At 37.8% G+C, this 8,080-nt stretch overlaps 1 long non-coding RNA gene across 1 annotated transcript; it reads left to right on the plus strand.

Moving 5' to 3' along the window:
• The first annotated feature begins 1,611 nt into the window (after positions 1-1,611).
• Positions 1,612-4,813, plus strand: LOC131533402 (uncharacterized). The gene is made up of 3 exons (XR_009269097.1): positions 1,612-3,718; positions 3,814-3,931; positions 4,143-4,813. It is a non-coding gene; the product is annotated as an uncharacterized LOC131533402 (long non-coding RNA).
• The last annotated feature ends 3,267 nt before the right edge of the window (positions 4,814-8,080 follow it).

Genomic DNA, 8,080 nt, shown 5'->3' on the forward strand with positions numbered 1-8,080 from the left:
GTGTCCACATTAATCCATACATATTTGAAAACAGCTTTTTCATTTCAAAATGCTCTCCGTACAGACATTTTAAAGTGTTTTCCAAAAGTTGTTGTGCAAAAAACTTAAAGGAATAATTCACCCAAAAATAAAGATTTGCTGCAAATGTACACACCCTCATCTGAAATGTAGATGAGTTTTTTTTCCTTAATCAGGAAAGATTTTTGCAAAAAAAATACAAATATCACTTGCTCACAAATGGATCCTCTGCAGTGAATGGGTGCCGTCAGAATGAGAGTTCAAATAGCTGATAAGAACATCACAATAATCCACAAGTAATCTACATGACAGCTGATCAATTAACGTCTTGTGAAAGCTGTGCGTTTGTAAGAAACAAATCTATCAAGACATTTTAAATTTAAACTGGCCAAAACACTGCGCCATAATCCATAATAAAACTCCCTCCAATGAGAAATCCTCTGTTGTCCTCTCACATCAAAATCCACAGACATATTTGTTTAAGAATTGTTTTGGACTGTTTTTGCTGGCAAACAGTGTTTGATCTGCATATTTCTCTCCTGATTGAAACTGGAAGACTTTTTCCTTGGATAAAGCAATATTATGGATAGAGGCCTCAGGTTTGAAGTTAAAAATGTCTTAATGATAGGTTTATGTTAGGTTATTGTGATGTTTTAGCGGCTGTTTGAACTCTCATTCTGACGGCACCCATTCACTACAGAGGATCCATAGATGAGCAAGAGATGCAATGCTAAATTTCTATCTACATCTTGGATGTCATGAGTGTGAGTATATTTTCTGCAAATTTAAAAACAACAACAGCATGTCACTGCACTTTATGGTGCTTTTTTGTTCTGTTTTGTTCAAGTTTGACAGACATTCTGCAAACTGCAAAAAATATATATACAAAGATTTATATATTTTAAGTATTATTTATTTCTTTATATTTGTTCAGGTGCAAAAATCAAATGTTCAATATACAGTGTTGGGCAAGCTACTTGGAAAACGTAGTGAGCTAAGCTAACAGTTACTCTTCTTGAAATGAAGCTTAACTACACTAAAGCTACAGCCCTGGGAAATGTAGCAAGCTAAGCTACAGCAACATGGCAAAATTAGTTTACTACATCCAAGCTATTTAAAAAAAAATATATATATATTTCTATTGAACCAACATCATACCAAGTCAATGCTCTCTCAGTGATCAATAAAACTGTCAGTCAAGCAGGCATGTTCAGTTTAATTGTTTATTCAACAGCTGTTCCAAACCAATTTGGCAACATAATCAGTATCATGTACAGGGCCGGATTGACCTCAAATTGTGACATAGGCAAAATACATTTTTGCTGTCGGCCGGAAACCTCCTATTGGTAGTTGTTATTGTGGCTTTACTGTATACAGATACATTTATATAAATGGTAACACTTCACAATAAGGTTCAGTAGTTAACATTAGTTAACTAGTGTAGTTAACATGAACTAAGAATGAACAATACTTCTGCAGCATTTATCTTAATGTTAATTTCAACATTTACTAAGGCATTATTAAAATCAAAACAAAAGTTGTTTGTTAATGCACTGCCCAGATAGCAAGCACACTCCGGCCGATTCTGGCTGAAATGCGGCACTGGTGAGAAGATAATGGGCCAGAGCCGCGCCGACTCTACAAAACACTTCTGGCTGACAGACGGCTTTTTCTCTCTGGGCCGATCTCGGCTGAAAGCTGTTGTACGTGCGGCAGGTCCGCACTCGGAGTAGTTGCGTGAATTTACCTTCGGCCCGAGTTGGCGGGCCGCTGCTAGAATGAAGGAACTCAGCCGCTGAGAGAGAGATTTGGCGGTTAATCCTGAGGAGATTTCGGCGGGCACAGTTCTCAAGAGGAATACTTCAGCTGCAAAAAGATAAGTTAAGTTATTTAATTTATTTAATGATCAATCTAGTGTTGTTTGATGTTTAAATGCCACGAAGAGTATAGTTTTTAGATGGTTTCTGTTAGGCTTGCGATGATAACATAGCGTCAGAAAAACCGTTCGGTCACGGACATATTCAATATGATATTGAGTGTTGATGAGTAACGTTAGGCCTAACTGTCAGGCGCGGTCTCTTTAGGAAAACAATATGCATGTTTTTAATATGAAAAACCGATGAGCTGTATCCAGTGCATGATAATGTTAGGTAATTAAATTTTAATGAGTTAAATTCTATTTTGTTTGCTAGAATTCATTCGATTCGTCTTTTTCAACGAGTGACACTATTGAATCAAAGGAGTCGGACTGCGCTGGTGGCGCCATGAACATCTATACAAGTGACTCTCTGATTCGATTCACTTAATCATTCAAATGAGTCATTTGTTTGTGAATCAAACTGAGCACGCTGTTATAGCATTACACCGAGTGGCGGTTTTAGGCATGGGCGAACCGGGCAGTTCAGACGAATTCGCGTCAAGGAGGGGCTTCTGCCAGGCAGCTCGTCTCATTACACTACACTGGTCCAATCACAAATGACTATTTTTTACTATACTATTGTGAATGTATTTGCAATAGGATACAATTAGAATGAATGTACAAATGTTTGCCTATTCTAGTCTTAACATAGAAATATTATTTTTATGTAACAAATAGGCTATAAATTATGATTTACTATGTTGTGCACAAAGTAACACACCAAGTAAGATCCTTTTTTATTCCTGTTTCTATAAAAGTACGAAGATGTATCATACAGCTCTGGGCATCCACATACAGCGACGATGATTTTGATCCACTTAGTGGGCTAAAGTCAGTCGCACCTTTACTTTCTTCCAAATAACGCACATTTCATTCATAATATTAAAACACAGGCCTATAATTTGCACGTTTTTGTTTTTTTCTGAATTGTGTGAAATGGCTAATAAAAATAGGTAATACAAAACGATTATGTGGAGGTGAATTGGTTTAGTCTTGACTTCTGGTCGTGAGTGACAGTGTTGGGGAATGGGAAATCTGTTGATTGTCGAGTGCCAAATAAACACAGCGATGGAGAGAAAAAGGTCAAAGCCTGATTGTGAAACATTCTGATTGTACATATTTTTGCCACTTTTATGTACATAGAGTATATTTATTTAAGTTCTGATAACTTATACTGTTTTGTGCAGAATTGTGTTTTTCAAATGTTCTGTTGAATGATTTGTGCAATTGAGAAATATAAGCTTGTCTTACACTTATATTGTTATAGTAAAACATGGCTGTTTGTGCAAAATTTTTTATTTTTTATTTTTTCTCGGATGGGTGGGGGGCGCTCAGAGGGGGTCTCGCCCGGAGAGTAATTCAATGTAGAACCGCCACTGATTACACCTGCTAAGTTAATTCAATATGTGCAATCTGAATTGAATAATATTATTTATTTTGTGGTAACACTGCCGTGTGGGAAGCTCTGACAGAGAAAAACATTATAGATACGTAAGGGGGAGCCGTATAATGTAAGTGCATCATCTTTTCTTGAGTGGAGGCCTAATCTGTCTGCTGCACTTGAGCAGGTTCAGTTTTTAGAGTGAATGAAAACTTTTGAAGCATAGATATGCCGTATGATGTGATTAAAATCATACTTATTTTACTGTGGTGGGGATTATTATGAGCAAACTAATTTAAAAGTTTAATCTGAACACTATATATGTGTAATCTGACCTTTTATTTTTTTATTTTTTTACAGAAATTCTGAGCTGCTGCATGAACATTCATCAAACATATCAGGTGCGAATTCTGGGTCTGGTCCTAATGATTGTAAAAAACTGTAATGCTTAAGATTAAATAATTACCATACAATATATATTTATACGTATTTCAAGGCTGCAATTTGGAAAAAACTTTCAAGCTAATGCTGCTGAAATGGAGGTCAATGAAGGACTATGAAGAGGTGGGCTCCAGCTGATCAAAAGGGTGGACTTCAGGAGGCAGACACACTCTGTGAGTTTAAAAGACCATCTCTTTAACCTTCAATACACATGACACACTATCACATTTCTATAATTCAAATCTCTTAAAGGATCTTTATGCTGCACCAATTAGGGTAAGCAGCAACACTTCCTATAATATCTAATGTACTTGTTAATTTGTAAGAAGAATGACATCAATGCTTATATTAGTTGCTTATATACTGTCTCACCCTTATCCCTAGGTTACAGTAATCAGCTGATCCAGTCGGTATCCAGACCAGACGGTGGACCTACTCCCAGGAACGACCACAACACATCCCTGACTGTCAGCGGAGACCATGTCAGCTAGATGACAGATCCCTGTGAAGACCTCATTGATGGCCCCAGCACAGATCCTCAGCAAAGACTACGAGAACCAGACAAGCCCTCTGCACAGACCCTTTTTACCAGCTTCACCTGCTGGCGTGATATTTCTTCAAGCAGAAGAAGTTGGATGAAATATTCTGAATGATATCAATCCACAATCTGACTTGTGATGCAGCCTGGAATAATCACACCACGTTCATTCGTTTGGCCAGACGAGAACTGGTTTCCTGACTGAGCCGGGTCTTGTTTGGGTTCCTTATCACTGTTGCCTTTTGTCTTGCTTGGTTGAAGACACCTAATATTCAGCAATATTATTGACTTGACTGCACTGACACCATTTGATAAGAACTGAACTGAATTATGACACACAATGTTTTATATATGAAGAATTTATTTGCAAAAACGGATAACTCCGTTTTTAAAATATTTTTAAAAATCATGTTTTTTGTTATGTTTTTATTGTTTTTGTGTTAGTTAGCTAGTATTTATTAGTTATTCTTTACCTAATCAAAATAACCTGAATGCAGTTTGATTGAGATTAATTGGAATGCACAATGAAAAAACATGATTTTTAAAAATTGTTAAAAACGAAGTGATCTGTTTCTGCAAATGAACTCTTCATATATATCTATATATCTATATATATATATATATATATATATCTATATATAATATACAGTAAATATAATTTACTTGTTACTTTGTGGTTTAAAAAGTGTGAATGTTTATACTGTAGTGCATTTGTTCATATATATTTATATTAAAGTATTTGGTAATTTTATAATTAAAGCCTTTTTAATGTTTTTAAATGGTTGTATTTGTGTTTCACTGCTGAATTACATTTAGCAGTTTCTGGGCCACATTTGGCCCGGGGCCCAAGCCGAATCTCAGCCAGATCTGGCTTAAAGTGTCTGGGCCAGAACTGGGCCACATAAAATAATATAAGTCACTCTACAGTATGCGGGCCAGATCTGGGCCACGTCAATAAATAAGAGTCATTTTACAGGCGTGGGCCGCATCTGGGCCAGAGGAAATTGTTTGAGTCGGTTTTCAGTGTGTGTGCCAGTTTTGGGCCGGGGACCCAGCCAGAACTGGGCCAGAAGCTAAGCAAGGTTGTGGCCCAGAGGTGGGCCAGACAAATTTTGCTATCTGGGTGTGAACTAACATGAACTACCAATGAACGACTGTATTTTCATTAACTAACATTAACAAAGATTAATAAATACTGTAACAAATGTATTTTAATGAAATCGTATTGTACCATATAGATGTTTAGGACTACAGATAGGCTATGTTTATTTGCATCGTTGCATGTGTCATTAGATATTAATATAAACATTTCACCAAAATCAAGATCAAATACGAAGCTTTTGACCAGCTAAGGTTTTTTTTTTGTTTGTTTGTTTTTTCCTGACTCGTGTCCCGTTTTCCCCAGTTTTCTGTCATTATGTGGGCGTTCAGTTTTTTTCTGTTATTTGACCAAAGTATCATATTATGAAAGATTCAGCGCTTCACACGAGCTATTTGGCTGTGACTTGACAACAAATGCTAGAGAAACTCTTCTCCACTCCTCAAAAAACAAAAAAAAACATTAGCCTTTATAAATAGTGTTTGAGTAAAGAAACCGCTGTACTTATTCAATCAACAGTTCTTTATTTACCTTCAGACTGCAAGCTGAGATGCTCCAAAACGTGCGCTGCACTTCATTGACGAAAGAGGCGGGAGGAATAATGAGGTTTGACTGACAGTTTGAGGAGCCAATGGCGTTACGAGCTTTAGTGTCTGTGGCGTCACTTTTACTGATCCAGGATCAGTGATCCGTAGCTGTTATATTTCTGATTTGAGCTCGAGTTTCAGAATGCTTTCTTTGGAAAATGTAACGTTAGCTTTTCTTGACGCTACTACGCTACTTGATCAAAAAAAGAGCTTAACTACCGAAAAGCTATTTGATTCAGAAAGCAGTGACGCTACCGCCACGCTACTGAGAAATGTAGTTAAACTGCCCATCACTGTCAATATATATATATATATATATATATATAAAAAGGCTGTTAGATCAATTTCATGACAAAATCGTGCAAATTCTAAACGCGCAGAAACCACAAGATCTGGAAATGGACTGCATGTCTTGCAGATTCACTAATGAGCCAATATCAGCCTTGAAAATACATGTGATATTGTCATCCAAGCCAAATATCAGGTAACGGAGAAACTGAATGACTCCATAACTGGCAGGTTTGTTTATACAATAACTACATGGAATGTAAAATGGATCATGAAAACATACATTCCATGAATTCACATCTCTTTTGGTAAGACAGCTGATGCACAAATTCTATCCAGCTTTCTATAGTGTCTCTAGTGAACAGATTCTGTTTACTTCTGTAGTTTCAGTCTCTCATAAGGATTGATCCAGAGAGTTATTCTGCTCAAAAGAGCCCATGTGTGCTGTTAAGATCACAGTGCACTGCAGGGGGATTCTATTGAGTGCTGAAACTTCAAACCAGCACTTAAGAAACCTGCTCACACATGGAATAGTAACATTTGTTATATACCCCTAGATACACAGACAGGCATGTGACTCCATGTTTTGCACTAATGTGATCAAGACTGAAACTATGGCTTCAGAGCATGAATGTACAGTGGGGCAAAAAAGTATTTAGTCAGCCACCAATTGTGCAAGTTCTCCCACTTAAAAAGATGAGAGAGGCCTGTATTTTTCATCATAGGTATACCTCAACTATGAGAGACAAAATGAGAAAAAAAAAAAATCCAGAAAATCACATTGTAGGATTTTTAAATAATTTATTTGCAAATTATGGTGGAAAATAAATATTTGGTTAATAACAAAATTTCATCTCAATACTTTGTTATATACCCTTTTTTGGCAATGACAGAGGTCAAACGTTTTCTGTAAGTCTTCACAAGGTTTTCACACACTGTTGCTGGTATTTTGGCCCATTCCTCCATGCAGATCTCCTCTAGAGCAGTAATGTTTTAGGGCTGTCGCTGGGCAACACGGACTTTCAACTCCCTCTAAAGATTTTTGATGGGGTTGAGATCTGGAGACTGGCTAGGCCACTCCAGGACCTTGAAATGCTTCTTACGAAGCCACTCCTTCGTTGCCCGGGCGGTGTGTTTGGGATCATTGTCATGCTGAAAGACCCAGCCACGTTTCATCTTCAATGCCCTTGCTGATGGAAGGAGGTTTTCACTCAAAATCTCACAATACATGGCCCCATTCATTCTTTCGTTTACACGGATCAGTCGTCCTGGTCCCTTTGCAGAAAAACAGCCCCAAAGCATGATGTTTCCACCCCCATGCTTCACAGTAGGTATGGTGTTCTTTGGATGCAACTCAGCATTCTTTCTCCTCCAAACACGACAAGTTGAGTTTTTACCAAAAGTTATATTTTGGTTTCATCTGACCATATGACATTCTCCCAATCCTCTTCTGGATCATCCAAATGCTCTCTAGCAAACTTCAGACGGGCCGGACATGTACTGGCTTAAGCAGGGGACACGTCTGGCACTGCAGGATTTGAGGCCTTTGTTACTTTGGTCCCAGCTCTCTGCAGGTCATTCACTAGGTCCCCCGTGTGGTTCTGGGATTTTGCTCACAGTTCTTGTGATCATTTTGACCCCACGGGGTGAGATCTTGCGTGGAGCCCCAGATCGAGGGAGATTATCAGTGGTCTTGTATGTCTTCCATTTTCTAATAATTGCTCCCACAGTTGATTTCTTCACACCAAGCTGCTTACCTATTGCAGATTCAGTCTTCCCAGCCTGGTGCAGGTCTACAATTTTGTTTCTG

This window comes from Onychostoma macrolepis, chromosome 24 (assembly GCF_012432095.1).
Source record: "Onychostoma macrolepis isolate SWU-2019 chromosome 24, ASM1243209v1, whole genome shotgun sequence".
NCBI classification, from domain to species: Eukaryota; Metazoa; Chordata; class Actinopteri; order Cypriniformes; family Cyprinidae; genus Onychostoma; species Onychostoma macrolepis.